The following is a 15403-nucleotide window of genomic DNA, read 5'->3' on the forward strand; positions in this document are numbered from 1 at the left end:
CCAAGGAGAGTGTCAAGAGAGGCTGGAGAGCCTGCTTTCTTCCCTCTGATGCTTTTCCTTCCTTGCCCCTTGCCCATCCACTGCAACTGCGAAGGCAGTTTTGAGATGAGAGTTTGGTGAGCGGCTGTCTCTCCCTGGCAGGTGTGTGCTACAGGCTGAGGTTTCTACAGAGAGTGGGGCCCTTGCCCATCCCCTCGAGGAACTGCTTGGACCTGGGGTACCTGATCTGGGAGCTATCTGCCCACTGACCTTTTGTGGAGATGCATGCCAGTGGGTCAGACAAGCAGGCCAGACCCCGTGTGCTCTCCGACTGGAGTGCGCTGCTGGGAGACAGAGTAGGGAGATCTGAGAGCTGGACTTGGTGGTAAGGGAGCCCACATGGACAGAGCTGACAGGAGAATACTGCGGGGTTGCAACATGTGGCGATCTGGGAGAGCAACCATCCCCCTGACAGGAGAACTGCCCTGTTGGATTAGGGTAGGTCCTCAGGGAGGAAGAGCCCAGCTCCTGGAGTCATAGCAACCAAGCGTGATGCATTCAGTACTCAGGCTAACCGAGAACTACAGTCCCTCCTCCATACACGGCAACTGGGAAAGCAGTTTGAGCCAAGAATTTGGCAAGCGGTTGCCACTATCCAGTGGGTGTGTACTCCAGACTGAGGTCCCCACAGAGAGTGGGGCCCATGCCTCTTCCCTAGAAGACCTACAGTGGTGCCAGGGAGCCCAATCTGAGAGTGCCCTGCCTGCCGGCATTTCACAAGGACTCACACTAGCAGGTCAAACATGCAGGCTGGACCCGGGATCCCCATACTCAAGGGGTTGCAGGAGGACACAGGGTGAGTTTTGAGCTAGACTAGGGTGGTAAGGGAGTCCACATGGACAGAGCTGATGGGAGAATTACTTGGGAGACCCAAGATGTGGCATTCTGAGAGAGCAACCACACCCCCACCTGCAGGAAAGCTGCCCTGTTGGGTTAGGGTGGATCCTCTGGCAGGGAAGATCCCAGCTTGGCACCATAGCAACCAAGCGTCTAGGCCCCTTGCCCATGAACAACCCTCCAGGTCTAGAAAGCCTGTCCTGACTTCCTCCCAGCAGCTTCCCCTCGCAGCTGGGAAAGCAATCTCTAATCCCTGCCAAGACTTTGCAAAGCCTTCCAGGCTCACGCAACCTAATACTCTGCCTCGATACTCCACCCACATCCGCTGTGGTGAAGATCAATCAATTCCTTGGAAGCTACAGGCCCTCTCCCAAACCTGGAGCATTCAGGTGCTCCACCTGAGAGACTAGAACTCACCATGGGCACAAAAGAACATTTTGGCAGTTGGCTCTTTCATGCAAGCATCGACCACTGACAGGGAGAACAACTCTACAGTTCATCACAGCATCTACCAACTGAATCAAACAGAGCATGGCTGATTCTTACTCACAAGTATGACCCGCCATCTCGGAGATGAAGCTGAGGGACACAATACAATTCACATTGCTAGGAAGAAGTAAATACAGCAGGATAGAGGCGACCCAACGGGATGCCGTTCATTAGGAGAAAAATGAAATTACAAACAGCACAGACTGTGAGAGGACTCCCTCTTCTGCTACAGATCTCTAGGATGATCGGGGAGCTGCTGAGAGTCTGTACAGGGACATTCCACTAGAAAACTGATACAAAAGAGATCTGGTGCCTGCCAATACCAGACTCCTGCAGTGGATGACATCCTGATCACTCTGATGCACAGAGCCACATCCACTCAAGACCCAGCCATCCAGCAGTAACCTTAGCATCACCCCACTCCGTGCCAGGGAGGGAACAGATGTTCCACAGTGTCGAGCCCTGTGACTGGGGGTTGAGCACACCTCCTCCCCAGCATGGAAGCCAAACAGGGGGAGCCTCAGACACCACAGTCACCACTTGGGAAGCCACGGGTGACTACTTCAGTGGGTCCCAGGTGTGGGGAAGAACGTTGGCCGACAAGCAGTTCTGGCCTGCCTATGCAGAAACTGGGCCACTGGGAGAAGCCCCTGCCTGCGTAACAGGGCATCAGTAGTCCCCATGTTGGTGGAACAGGCCCCCATATGGGCAGCTCTGCCCCTGAAATCCCCAGAGCCAGCTTTGAAGCTCTCACTATGCCCAACTCTGAGGTTCTGCCCCTGCAGCTCCAGGGCCCCTGCCCAATCTGCAACTCCACCCCTGAGATTCCTGAGTTTTGCCTCAACCGCAGGACCCCACAACTGAGTCCCCACCACTGCCACTGGGCTGGTAAAACCTCCCTGACATCCAACACCTCACTCAGGACGACCCAGCCCTGAGCAGCTGTCACTCCTGGACTTGGTTTGAAAGGGTTTACAGCAAAGTAGACTGGTTGCCACGCATACCTGTAAAGCCAGAGTCAAGAGAACAGAAGCCAGATGAGAGGAAACCAGCAAAAGAACCCCGCAACATGGAAAAACAAAACAGCCCAACATCCCCAAGAGAACAAAATTGAGCTAAGGTAGTGGACTCACCCGCAAGGAAGTTGCAAAAATGACAGGAATCGAATTCAGAATATGAATGGCAAATAAGATGATTGCAATTGAAGAGCAAGTTGAATAACAACAAAAAGAAGACAAAAATATATTTCAGGAAATCAATGAAATCAGTGGGAAAAAAAGTCACTAGAGAGCTAGACAAGATAAGAAAAAACGTAAGAGAATTTAAAGATATGAAAGAGTCATTCAGGCGATTTCAAAATGCAGTTGAAAGCTGTAACAACAGGCTAAACCAAGGAGATGAAAGAGTCTCAGAGCTTGAAGACAAGGCTCTCAAGATAACCCAGTCATTTAAAGAGCAGAAAAGAGTATTAAAAAGTCTGAGGAATCATTGAGAAAGATATGGGACTATGTGAGCATACTAACATTCAAATTTTAGGTATCCCTGAGGTTAAAGAGCTAAAAGCATGGAAAAACTTATTTGAGGAAATTATTTCCCAGGCATCACCAGAAATTCAGGCATACAGATAGAAGATGGACATCAAACACTGGAAAGATACATAGCAAGTAGGTCATTTCCAGGACACATAGTAATCAACCCCCGACATTTTAGCACAGAGAATTTAGAATATCTAAATTAATCAATATCCTTCCTGCCCTTCTTAACAATACAAAGACATTAGGATGCTCTATCTCTACTCTTTCTCCTGGCTCACTTAGGGTTGCCATCCAGAGAGCTCTGTCTTCCTTAAACCCCCAGGTTAGATGGTTTTTCAGGATGTCCTTTGGAGAGAGCCTCTTGCTGGCAAATATGCTCAGTTTTTGTTCATCAGAAAATGTCTTGATTATTTGAAAGAGTTTCCTGGGAGTGAAATTCTAAGATGGCAATAATTTCCTCTCATAGTTGCTTTCAATGTGCCGTGGAAGAGTCAGCGTCCGTTTTTATTTCCTTCATGGATAATGTTTTCTCCAGCTCATTTTATGTTACGTTGTCCTTTGTGTTCTGCGATTTCAGTCTGACATGTTTATGTGTTAATTTCCTTTTATTTCTCCCACTTAGGATTCACTGGGATTCCTGAATATGAAAACTGGTATATATGGGAGAAAAAGGTGTGATACTTTTCCTCATCCATAATAAGGGTCACTCATGGCTGATACTCCTATAACGAAAGACAGGTTAACAAGAGAAAAACATAACAAATGCATTTATCAAAGTTTTACCTGATGTGGGAGCCTCCAGAAATGAAGACCCTAAGACCCCGGAAAAACTGTCTATTTTTATGCTTAGGTTTGAGGAAGAATAGACAGCCAGGTAGAAATGTGGCTGGACAAAGGGGTATAATCTAATGGGAAGAGGCTGAGGGAGAAAAGCCAGCAAGGCCTGTCTGTTCAGATTCTTCTTGGCCTCTCTGCAGCATTCCTTCCTCCCAGTATGAGGTAGGACCCCTCTGGAATGAATTCTGGTGTCTATGACTCACCTTTATTTTTTTTTAAAGAAAAAGGACAGAAAGAATGAATGTCAAAATGACCAAAATGTTTTGAAGAGACAGTTTATGAATAGGAACTTGAAATACCATATGTATTTTAAAAGAAATATAATACAAACTTATAAATGTATGTTACTGCCACAGGAAATTAAAAGTTAATCAGGTTAAAGGCATGCCCTTCCCTCCCTTTAGTGCTCCCTGTGTCCTTTAGTTGTAGATTTGCCCCCATTTCCCTAATCCCTAGAGAGTATTTCTGCCATGTGATCAACTTAGTGTTGACAGTTACTACCAATTTGATGGCGAGTACTTGGGTCAGGCAAAGACATAAAGTGTAACTATAATGTTTGTACCCTCACAATACCCTGGAATAAAAAAAAAAAAAAGTTAATCAGGATTACAGAATATTCAGTACCCCAAAAACTGGTTCAAGTATTGACTGGGTTGTAAATTCCAGGACAGGAATGTTTATCTGTTTTGTTTCCCCTGAATTGCCAACACCCAAATAAAGCCCAGCACACAGTAGGTCATCAATAAATATTTGTTGAATGAGTAAACTTTCTTTAACCATGTTCATCTGATAAATATAGTTTTTCAATTCTATGAAAAAATATTAAATGAAATGTTCAGTAAATAGGATTGGAACGATTGGGTATTTATCTCACAGAAAACAAGATAACCTTTGTCTAACCCCATATACAATAAAAATCCAAGTTGAATAAAGATATAAAGATAAAATGAAACTATAAAAGCATTTCTTGACATTAATAAAGACTTGCTCTGGTTATGATATGAATGGAAAGAATACAAATCAAAATTGCTGAAGAGAATGAGAACTAGACAGTCTTTTTGAAATATATTCTGACATTGTCTACTAAAAATACAAAGGTGTTTGGGTGCAACAGTCCTAATCTGGTTATTCTAGTCATGAAAATAATATACATCAATACTTAAGCATAAATATATAAACACTTTTAGTAGCAATAGAAAATAGATAAGATGTAGCAGAGAAATATATATTACATGAGCTTATATATTGGTATGTAAATAGGCAAGCAAAAATTTTTGGAAGGACGTAACAAGTTGTCAATAGAGATGAGAATAGTTTTTATGGGAGTAAATTGGGGCAAAATAGAAAAGTATGTCTGATACAATGTAATATGTACAACATAAAATTATTGATAGTATTTCTCCAAAATTATAAAGAAATGAATTTGTTTATGGTCAAAGATTAGAAAGTAACATGGACCAGAAACAACTTGATTTTATTAGAAGACGGGACTGGGGCAATTTTGTTGTTGTTGTTGTTTAGATTTTTAATGTTATTTGAATACTTATTTTCAATAAAGTAACTTTAAATAAGAATAGATAAAATACTGCAAGGAGAAGTTTTATAAACCAGGTGGCGATAAACGTTCCTAAAGAATTCAAGGAAACTAGAATATTTAAAGGAAAGACTTGATAATTTAGCATCATAAAAATATAAAACTTCTGCATGGTAAGACCCTATAATCAAAATCAAAATACAATGACAATACTCTACAATGACAGAGTAGGAAAAATATTTCCAACATTTATGACAGGAAAGAATTAATATCTCTAATATTTTAAAAGCACCTACGAATTCAGTAAAAATAAAAGAGAACCTGCTGGAATGAATGTACTGGATATATGAACCAGCAAGTAACGGAAGAGAAAGTGCAAATGGTCAATAAACATCCACAAAGATAGACACCTTCTCTATTAATCAGGGAGACATCAATTGAAATTTCTCTGCCTCTCTAATTGGCAAAATTTTCAAAAAATGGAAGGGACTAAAACCGGTATACGAAAATTGACACATTTACAAACAGTTCATAAAAATGTAACAGATGGTAAAGCCCCCAAATTTACACATTAATTTTTCTTAAATCGTTAAGTCTTCTATAGTTCATGGGTCCGTTTTATGGTTCCGTAGGCTATCTATTCTCCGGTCAACTTTTCTACCCCTGCATAAATATGACACATTCTTAATCACAATCACTTTATTATTGATACGCCATAGAGTAATTCCTCTCTTCAATACATTATTGATTAAAGAGGTAATAATAGTGAGCATCCTAATCAAATTCTTGATTTTCAATTCTTTTAATGTTTCTTCATTTGGAGTAATAATTTTTAAGTTTTTGGTTTTTGGTTTTAATTTTTATGTATAATTATTATGGATACATAATAGTTGTACATATTTGAAAGATACGTTAGATCAGGTTAAATAAGTTCATTTTTATTTCTATCTTTCTAGTTTTTTGTGTTCAATTTCAGAGTATTACAGGGGTACACACACTTTGGTTACATAATTTGCTTTTGTACAGTTTGAACCAAAGTTATAAATGCGCCTTTCACCCAGATAGTGTACATTGTACCCATTAGGTGTGAATTTTCCCATGCCTCCTCCTCCATCCCACCTACTTGATTTCCACTGAGTTTTACTTCCATATGTGCACGTAAGTGTTGATCGATTAATTCCAATTTAGTATTGAGTACCTGCGGTGTGATCATGAAAACGCGTTTCTCAGATATACTGCTTCGGGAAGTGCGAATGACTGATCACTCCTGCTGCTGCACTCTGAAAACAATTATTACCGCATTTGTGCTGGTGCAAACGTGTGCAGGGGTTGCTGCCTGGCAGCTGCAGAAACCAGCCAGGGTTACCCGGACAGGCCAGCATTGGGGATTGAATAACAGGTTATGCGATGCTGGGGGCTTCCACATCTGCACAGCCACAGCACTCTGCAATGAGCAACTCCATCCCTAGGCCTGGGGAGCGCGGGCCGGGCGCGGGGGGCTCGGCTCTGCAGTCCGCTGAAAGCCAGGTAGGAAGCCTGCAACTCCTGCGCTCACGGTGAGGTCGCCACCTGTCCGCCAATACACAGGGCCCAGCCGCGCGGAAATGGTCTGGTGAGCATGCAGGCTGGGACCACAGCGCAGGGGCCAGAGGAGGGCTGCAGGGGGCGGGGCCCGGGGCAGGGCGGGGCCACAGCGCTGATTGGCTGTCCCCGCTGTGGCCCCTCCAGCTGGCTGTGCGGAGCGCGGGACAAGGCGCACGGCCCCAGGCGAGGCGCGCTGCCTGCACGCGGAGCTCTTCTCCCTGCCTGAGCGCGGCCGCATCGGCCCGCGCGCTCTCGGGGAGTCTCAGATCGCAGGAGGCACCCGCACCAGGAAGATGCGACCATTGAGCTGGGCCCGTGCCCTCCGCCGCCGCGGCCCCCTCTCCCGGCGCGGGCCCCCGCACTCGCCACAGCCACGCGCGAAGCGAAGGACGCGGGGGTTTAACGCTCAGGGCGCGCGGCCGCGGCGTTCGTTGGCGGACCTTCCCGCATTCTCCCGAACTTGCCACCGGCGCGCCACGGTTTTCCGCGTCGCTCCGGTGCTAGTCGGGTTACCTGGACTTGTTCCTGTGGAGAGTTTCGGATTGTTTTCTTTCTTCTAGGAAAAGACCCCGCAGCCTCCCAGCCGGCTTCCATCAGCCCTGGGATCGGCAGCCGGGCTCCTCCCTTCGCGGGGCCGGGGGGAGCCCGGGCTGGAGCGGGGACCCTGTTCCATCCGTGTGCTCAGCCCTGGGGTCCCCGAGGTGGCCTGGGCGCCACTGCCCCTTGGCGCGGCCAGCTATGAAGTCGTCAGGGCCGGCGGCGTCTGCCCCTGGGCGGCAGCCGGCACTGATGCAGGTGGGTGGCTGGGCTGTGGGGCCCTCGGGCTCAGCGCCCCCAACCTGGCCCAAGGCGTGCCTGCTCCGAGGTGATTTTGGGGGGTAGTGGGTGGGGTTCCTGCACCAAGCACAGAGGTCCCGGATCAACTTCGGGTCTCAGAGGTGGTGGTCAGAGTTGGAGGTGCGGACACGGGGTGCTAACTGTGGTCGCCATGGCAACATGGAGGTTTGGTTGGGCCTAGATCTGGGCTGGGTGGGGTTCGGTGGGCTGTGGTGCAGGGTGTCAAGGGCCGAGGCGGGGGGTCTCTTGCCCTGAGGTCCTCCTCTGGCCCTGGGGACTTGGCTGGCTGGAGAGGGGTCTGGATGTCAGTGTGGGCTTGGGGGCAGTGGACATATTCCCTGTCAAAGCTGGGACGAAAGATACAGGCAACAACTTGTAACAGTTCCTTGGGATAAACACAGCTAAGGAGTGGCCAGAGGATTTCCATCTGGGTGAGGTTTCTTTGGAAGTGTTTCCTAAGCTAGTGCACTTGGGTTGTTCAGCTCTCTTGGGAATTAATTTTGGTGTTTCTACCCGTGTCCATCTACTTCCCCAGTCCCCAGCATGAGACATTCTGCTATTTGGCCATTTTTTTTCCCTGTGGTCATGGTGCCCCTTATAAAGCACTCCCTTTATGAATCATGTGATGGAATAGTGACACTGCGCCAGCTAGTTAGTTTTATGTGGTTCCTATTGGAACAACATCCACTTTCCATGCATGGCTGGCCTAGGCTCCTAGACAGTGGGTGACACCTCTGGCCAGAATAGGGTGAGAGGCTATAGCAGGAAGAATGGCTTTGGTGAGACAGCCTAAACTCCACGCATGGCTGTTTGTGACTATAGTGTTAGTTTACTCAGGTATCTCTAGCGGCTGTTTTTAGAGGTGTTAATTGTTTAAGATTGAATTTAGAGTGTAATTATCTGGATAATTCAAGTTGAATAAAACCTCCTTTACCACAGATTTTAGGTCATTGGAAACAGAGTACCTGAATTATATTTATATACCACTTAGGGGAAAAAGAAGAAAACTCTTATTTAAGTTACAGCAAAAAAACAAAACATCTATTTGGAAGGAGAGATTCCCAGATGTGTGAACATTTAAATTTAAAACAAATATAAAGATTCATTAATTTTTTCTGTGAGAACTAGTGTCTGTGTCTCTGCTTTAACTGTTTTTTCCTCCCCTTTACTTGTCTTTCCCTTAAGACCAGTTTGGGACCTCTCCTGCCTATGCAATGGAGTAGTCCCTGCTCTGATGACACTTTGGGGTATACATAAAAGAATCCATATCCAGCCTTGACCGTTGGGCTGAACACATAATCAGCAACAATGGTTATGTTGGTGTTCTTCTCAAATACTCTGATCAACATTTTACCTCTTTATTCTCTGACCATAAAAAAAAAAAACACTGCCTATACTACTTTTTTACACTTACTATCCTATTTTTTTAAACTTTGCTATTTTAGATGTTATAGTTTTATCTGCATAATGAAATTGTAGGCTCCTTGATAGGCTAAGATGGGCGATACAAAACTTGTTGAATTGGATTGAAAATCAACTTTTATTTCCTTTACAAACCACGTGGTCTTCATTTATTTATTTTTTTCTCAACAGAAAAAGAAAGCCTTAGTAGAAAGAAGGAGGAGTGTTCCATCTCTTCTCCCGAGTAAAGCCCTGCAAGAACAGCCTAGCAGCAGCAGGTAAGTGCAAAGCTTTGTACTACACTTCTGGTATGTGCTTGGAACTTTATATTAGACGAAGAGTTTTTCAGATCACATTTTTTGTGTGTGGGTGTTTTTTTGTTTGTTTTCCTTTAGCACCAGCATTTTCTGTTCAGTCATAGAAAACCTGACTGCTGTCCGGAGGTTATTTAATAAAACCTCTTCTTTGTGGGAATCATAATGCCTTTTAGAGCTGGTGTGTAAGCTTGGTCGGCTTAAAACTGATTCAGTAGTGAATCTCACATCGCATAGTACACAAATATGCAAGTTCCATGTTTTATCAAAGTATATTTGGAGAAACAATTAGAAATCAGAATACTGAAAAATGAATGTTCTACACAAAATATTGCTTATTTTTTATCCTAAGGTGATGCCTGTGCATAAATAAGGTCATTTTTTTCCCAATTTTAGATATGAAGGAAGATAACCAGATTGAGATAATAAAAAAATGGAATATTGGTTTCTTATAGATATTATTGGTTAAATTAGTGAAATTTGAATTGGGAAAACAGGCCAACTATGTAATAAAGTGGCCATCTTTCCTATTGTGGCTAATTACTATTTCAGTGGACATTTTAAGGGTCTTTCATAATGTGTAGAAATGTAATGGATATTCAGTTATTAATTTATTCATTCATTTTGAAATGGCATTTTTTACTCATAGCATTTTTTGTGTTCAAATGAATCTTGTGATGACTTTCTCCTCAGCTGTGAATCCTTTTATGTCAAGTGAAGTCTTCATCTTTATTTAAAGTGAGGGTATACCTGCAGTTATGATATTTTTGTGAATGATGTGCTAATTGAACATAAAATCTATATGAAGGTATGGAAGATTTTTAGTGCCACAATAGATTCTGTATTCAAATCCCATTTAATGAAACTTATTGAAATACTTAGATCACTTTCTTCCCAGTACTCAACAAGTCTGTTAGATTCAGTACTCTTTCCGATCTGTCCCCAGAAGCTATACGCTTTAGTGATTGGGTTGATTAGGAAATGTAAACTGCTTTTAATAGGAGCCTAATGAAAATTTAGTTAGGAAGATAATTTCTTAGAAATTTTTGTAGAAAGGTTACAGAAATTAAATACTTTATGAAAAAAATCAATGAATTAAACTTTGTAAAATTTTAAAGCTTTTGTCAAAAACACAGTGAGGAAAGTGTGCCAGACAAGCAACAGACTGGGAGCAAATATCTCCCCAAACACATACCTGACAGAGCACAGTATACCAGCACAACATGCCCAGGATTCATAAAAAATTCCTATAACACAATAGATAACGTGCATAACACATAATTCATTTTTATAAAACTTATGAGCAAAAGATTTAAAGACATTTTGCCAATGAAAGTGCACAAATGGCCAGTAAGAACATGACAGAAATGAGTCATCAGAGAACTACAGGTTAAAATATCAATGAGAGGCCACTATGTGTACTCTGGACTGGCTAGAATTCCAAAGACTGACAGCAGCAAAGGTTTTTAAGGTTGTGGAACAACTGGGACTGTCCTACTGTGTTGTAGGGAATGTAGAATGGTACAACCACTTTGGAAAACTAACTACAAGGTTTATTTTTTTTCTAAAATTGAACATACACGTATTCTATGATCCAGCAGTTCCACTCTGGGATATTTACCAAGAGAAGTGAAAACATAGGTCACAAAAAGACTAGTGCAATGTTTAATAGCAGTTAACACTGGAAACATCCCAGGTGTCCATCAGTAAGAGAACAGATACACTGTGGTATATTTATACATTGAATACTATTCAGTAATATAAAGGAATGGATTATTGATAAATGAATTCCAAAAACATGCTGAGTGAAAGCTATCTTACACAAAAGAGTACATACCGTAGTTCCATTTATGTAAAATTCTGGAACAGGCACAACCTTCACCTATACCTCAGTCACAAAGATATTTTCCTATGTGTTCTATTAAAATACTTACGACTTTGGTTTTTACATTTAAGTCGATGATCTATCTCAAATTATTTTTGGTTTATAGTATAAGGTAGAGGCTGAGGTTCATTTTGATTTTCGAGATGGGAAAACCATCAGTGGGGAAGACATCAGAATAGTGGTTTCCTCCAGGGTGCTGGAGTGGGGACTGACTGGTGTAAGGAGTGTGAGGGATTTGGGAACTGATCAAGGAAAAAAGAGATGATGATGGCACAAGGTTGCAGGATAAAAGAAGTCCCTCACCACATGAGACTGTCCAGAGTCTTATGTTGAGGGGCCACCATCTAAAAGGGGAAGAGGGCAAGAGAATTCTGGAAGAGAGGAGAATCAGAGACGGTGTCTCTGGAGAGTACATGTCCAGGTGATGTTGCTCAGTAGTGAGGGATGTCTGGGTCAGAGAGCTGTAAGGGGCAGTAGCAGCTTGGGGTCTCAGAACCACAGGTTCTCTCTTATCAGTGGCCAGCGGATGCTGGATCTAGTTTTATGGAGTATGCAAAGCAGGCAGGCTGTTAGTGGCTACAAATCTTCTTGTGTGGGCTATTTTTCAAATGACTGGGTATGTAAAAATTTGAGTTTGGCACCAGTGAGCTTTTGAACTAACAGATATTAGTCTGCAATGAAGAAATAACTCAGGGGTCAATCCATAGAAACTATGTTTTCTTAATTTAGATAATAACCAGAAGGGAGAATTTTTTTTGAGTGATGAAAATTTCCTACATCTTGATAGTGGCTTAGATTACACAAGTGAATACATTTGTGAAAAGTAAGTAAATATCATGCTTTAAAAAGGGCTTTATAAAAAAAAAGTCAGTAAATATACACCTAAGATTTTTGTATTTGTGCATTTTCTATGTAAATTTTATATCCAAAGGAAAATCTAAATATTGAACTCCAGTTAATGACATGCATGCTGAAGTATTTTGTGGGGGGGAGATATGTACTGCTGTATGCAGTTTACACTGAAATTCCAGAAATAAAATAGATTGATAAAAAGATAGGCCAGGTATGGTGGCCATGCCTGTAACCTGAGGCCTTTGGGAGGCTGAGGAAGGAGGATATCTTGAGGCCAGGAGTTCAAGACCAGTCTGGTTAGCATAGCAAGACCCTATCTCTACAAAAAAGAATTTTAAAAATAGCTCAGTGTGATGGCACATGCTTGTAGTCCCAGCTATTCGGGCGGCTGAGGCAGGAGGATCGCTTGATCCCAGGAGTCGGAGGATACTGTGAGCTGTGATCACACCACTGCACTTTAGCCTGGGTGACAGAGCAAGACCCTGTTTCTAAATAAATAAGTGAATGAATGAATGAATGAATAGAAGGATAGACAGTTGGATACATGTATAATAAGGCAGGCACAGTAAAATATTCATGATAAAAACTATGTTGAGGTATACATACATGTGTTTATCATAAAACTATTTCAACTTTGCTTTAAGTTTCAAAATTTTCATAATGTGGTTTTAAGGACTACTGTGTGGAGAATACACTGGGGGACCAGTGAGGACACTGCCATTGCATTAAAAAGTTACAGAGTTTTATATTTCTTGACCAGTTTTAAGCTATAATTTTATAAAAACTTAGTGCTATATTTGATCATTTGACTGATGATCTGTGGAATTTGATCTGTTACAGGGAAAGACCTTCTGCTGGCACGAACACCCGTGAATTCCTCTCATCCTTTGTGTGCTCCAGTAGGACTCTGCTGATTGACGGCCTGGTAGAGCTCACAAGAGGCCGCCAGAGGCAGGAACGACATCTGTTTTTATTTACTGATCTGCTTGTTGTTGCTAAAAGCAAGTAAGTGGAATGCACAGTCTCTCCTGGTTATCATTATGATAACTCCTGGTTATCATTATAAAAGACTCCTGGTTATGATTATAAAATTGCATTTCCACTAACAAAGATACCCTTTCTTCTCAATGGTTGTTGTAAGAATGTCTGGCCTCTGTTACTATACCTAATATCTGTGTGAGTTTTATGTTTGTTTCTTTTTTTGCAAAATAAAGTTTCCATTTTTTATTCATACAGCAAAATGTTCATTTAGGTCCTGTGCCATGCTCTGAATAAATGCAGGAAATATAGTGAAGGATGTGATGGGTATAGTCCTCGCTCTTTGGTGGCTTACATTCTAATATGGGAGCTTACCTTCGTGTTCAGGGGGAGAGGAAAGGACAGATTGTGATTAGTGCTATGAAGAAAATAGGGTGGTGGGTGAAGTAAAAGATGGGGTATATGTTAGGTAGGTGTAGTCAGGGGGAAAAATCACTGAAGGATGAAAAGCAACCAGCCATTTAGATAGATACCGGGAGCGTGGTGGGGAAAGCTTGGCCCTTTGAGGAATTCAAAGAAGGCCTGTGTAGCTGGGGCCTAATGAGCAAAGGAAAGCGATAGGAATTAAAATTAGTGAAGTAGACAAAGGTTAGGTTGTCAGGACCTTGTAGGCTGTATTAATTATCTATTGATGTGTAACAAGTTACCTCAACACATAACAGCTTAAAACTAAACATCTACATTTTCTCTGAGTGAGGAATCTGGGATTGTTTCACTGGGTAGTTCTGGCTCATGAGCCTTCATGAGAGCCCTCTAGCTTGTTGGGCAGGGTACCAGTTATCTCAGGACTCAAGAAACCCAAGAAACCAAGAACCCAAGAAACCACTTCCCAGCCCTCTCATGTGGATGCTGGCAGCTATGGTTCCTCACGGCTGTTCTCCAAAGGCTTCCTCTCCATGTGGGTCTCTCCACAGGGCTGCTCATAATGGCAGTTGCTTGCTTCAGAGTGAAAGATCTAACAGTGAAAGAGAGAATAGGCCATTGAAATAGCACCCAAAATAGAAACCACAGTATTTTATAACCTGATTTTGGAAGTAGTGTACTATCATTTCTGACATATGCGATTGGTCACACAGACCAACTTTGGCACAGCATGGAAGGGAACTACACACGGGTATGAATATCAGGAATTAAGCATCATGGGGACCATCTTGGAGCTTTAGTACCACAAAGGCTATCATAAGGACTTTGGATTTTATTCTGAAGGGTTTTAATTGGGGGAATGGTAGAGTGTGATTCTTTTTAAAAAAATATATAATTCCGGCTCATGTTAGTTAGATAGTATGTTGGAAGGCAGGCAAGAGGAGAGTAAAGGAGACTAGATAGTAAGCTGATAGTGGTCCTGAGGGAGACAGTGAGGGCTTTATGTGAGGAAATGACAGTTAAGAGGAAGATATGGACATATCTGGAATATACTTTAGAGGTACCCAAGAGGATTCACTTTCTGCTCAACACTAAATACCAGTGCAGTTAATACTCAACCTAGAACATGATGACTGCCATTGGCTCTGTTTCCCATTGTCCTTATGTATGAAACATCAGGAAAGATAAAAGTATTTGAACAAATCCAATCTCATGAAGGAGATTTTTGCTCACTGGAGAAGAGTAAACACTTTTTTCTACTCCCCACACTCAACACACCTGAGTTACTCAGTGCCATAAATAAAACATGGGCAAGGGTAAATAATTTTGCAAAACACCGTATTTAATCTGAGTGGTATTAATAACAAGAGAAACCAACTGTTTATTGGGATGTTATTGTATTTTAGATATTCTTCTAAAGACTTTAACCCTTGTAACTATTCTATGAGGGTGGGTACTTATTTTCCTCATTTTAGAAAAGAAATTGATATTCTTCTCACTACTACACTTGTCCAGTCTAAGAAATAAAAGAAAAGAAATTGATACTGAGAGAAATTAAGTGACTTCCTCAAGGTCACAGAGTAATTAGTTGAACCCACCTTTGAACCTAGATCTACCTTATTTCAAAATCCATTCTTTTAGCCAATATGTGGTCTGCTGCCTCTATTACTGAACTCTTTTTTAATGGATTTCATAGGACAGTCCTCAACCATGTAATTTTTTTCACCATTTAAATGAGTCTTTTCTTTGTGATGAGTAAAATGTTCCAACTAAATACTCATTTAGTAAGAAATGGTATAGAATGCTTAGTGAACTTTTCCAGTTAAAGGCAACATAAAGATAATGAAACAGTTTCAGA

The sequence above is a fragment of the Propithecus coquereli genome, unplaced genomic scaffold (genome assembly GCF_000956105.1).
Source record: "Propithecus coquereli isolate 6110/MARCELLA unplaced genomic scaffold, Pcoq_1.0 Scaffold813, whole genome shotgun sequence".
NCBI classification, from domain to species: Eukaryota; Metazoa; Chordata; class Mammalia; order Primates; family Indriidae; genus Propithecus; species Propithecus coquereli.